The sequence below is a fragment of the Solanum lycopersicum genome, chromosome 7, assembly GCF_036512215.1.
Source record: "Solanum lycopersicum chromosome 7, SLM_r2.1".
Taxonomy (NCBI): domain Eukaryota; kingdom Viridiplantae; phylum Streptophyta; class Magnoliopsida; order Solanales; family Solanaceae; genus Solanum; species Solanum lycopersicum.
Genome location: NC_090806.1, coordinates 46308757 through 46310493, shown reverse-complemented (window position 1 = coordinate 46310493; position 1737 = coordinate 46308757). Strand labels below are relative to the sequence as shown.

The window sequence follows — 1737 nt, the reverse complement described above, 5'->3', positions numbered from 1 at the left end:
ATTATAATGCAAATGTACAAGTATATAAAGATATCACATTTTCAAAAAATAAAATAAATAAATAAATAATTTCAAGTAATGTAAGTGTTCTTTTAAAAATTAGCCAAATTTAAAATTTGTCGGTCAACCCCGTGTTAACGGATCCTCCAAGGTATCTAAACCCTTCTTTAGAGAATTATTTAAACCCTTACCCAAAACTCTGATTTATTTAAATGTTTTTCTTTGAAAAATTCATTTCAAATGGTTTTCTTAATTTTTACCTAAAAATTAAGTGGAGACTCTCAAATTAAATATTTTCCAAAACACTTAACAAAAATTGTCAAAGTTGCGAAATCGACTTTGAAACTCTTCAGTTTTCGAAATCTACTCGTAACAATTTATTATTATTATTATTATTATTAAATAATAATAATAATAATAATAATAATAATAATAATAATAATAATAATAATAATGAGAAAGAAGAATAATCTTAAATATTTTAGCTAAGGTAAAATAAGAGTTCAAAAGAATTTAAACACTAAACACGTGTACAATCATTCACTTTATAAAAAGATAAAAGATAATAGAAAAATAAATTACTACAGTTAGGCAAAAGTATTCATTACCAGCTAAACTTGAACAATATTTTGGTGTATACCTAAATAATATTTTGTTTTAATTACCCCTCAAACTTGTTTAATCCACCATCGTGTATACATTTTTCGTTCACTGCTTCTATTGTGACTACACGCGCAGGTCAACTGACAAAAGTGGTGATAATGTGGATTTTCACCTGGATAAATAACAGCCACCTAAATAAATTAAAATGGCAAAAAAAATATCATATTCCAACAACTCTGCAAAAAAACTCTGTTCTTCCATGGCGAAACATACCAATCATGAAGTTGTCATAGTAATGGTTCCACCACCAGCATAAGACCATTTAAACCAACTCCTCCACCTCTCCCGCCTCATCTCCGCCTATCACCTCCCACTCCACTTCGCCGGAACCATCGTCTACCACCGTCAAGCAAAATATCGCATCCATGGCTAGAATCCACTCTCCACCTCACCGTCAAATTCCATGAATTTCCAATCCCAAAATACGAAACTCAACCACCAAATTTTCCTTCCAATTGATGCCTTCTTTCCATACCACGAGTCATCTTCGTCAGTCGATTACTTCTCTTTTACAATAACTATCCAAAAATTATAGTGATTGTAATTTACAATTCTTTAATAGATTGGGTCTTCAAGATACTCATGCTATACCAAATGTTGAGTGAATTAGCAACTGGGTTGGAGAAAAGTGAGGAAAAAATCATATGGGTAATAAGGGAAGCTTCAAATTCAGGGGTAATGAATACTTTTGTCAATATAAAAGAATGGAGATTTTTCATTTTCTTAAAATCGTTGTAGCTTTATGACGTGGTAAAAAATCACTCTCTCATGCGCCTAGTCTAGTGTGATTTCAATTTTTACGCGGGAGAGGGGGGGTAATTCAAACCAAATAAAGTTTAGGTGTGCACCGAATAAAAAACTTCAAGTTTAGAGGTAATGAATATTTTTGCCTTCTCATTATCATTAAAAGAATCTTAAAAATTGACATGTGGCAATAAAAACTTTATTAAAAATGAAAAATTGAGAAATTTAGTGGGACTGACGTATGTCACTTTCTCTTTTCTATTTATATATAAACTAAACACGGGTATTTTAAATGTCATCATTTTCAAAATAAAGTAATTTTACAAAATT

The 1737-nt window shown here is 30.3% G+C and overlaps 1 long non-coding RNA gene across 1 annotated transcript; it reads right to left on the bottom strand.

The window, feature by feature from the left end:
- Nucleotides 1-499: 499 nt before the first annotated feature.
- Nucleotides 500-1283, bottom strand: LOC112941779 (uncharacterized). The gene is made up of 2 exons (XR_003247351.2): nt 877-1283; nt 500-775 (listed from the first exon to the last, which is right to left on the bottom strand). It is a non-coding gene; the product is annotated as an uncharacterized lncRNA (long non-coding RNA).
- Nucleotides 1284-1737: the final 454 nt, after the last annotated feature.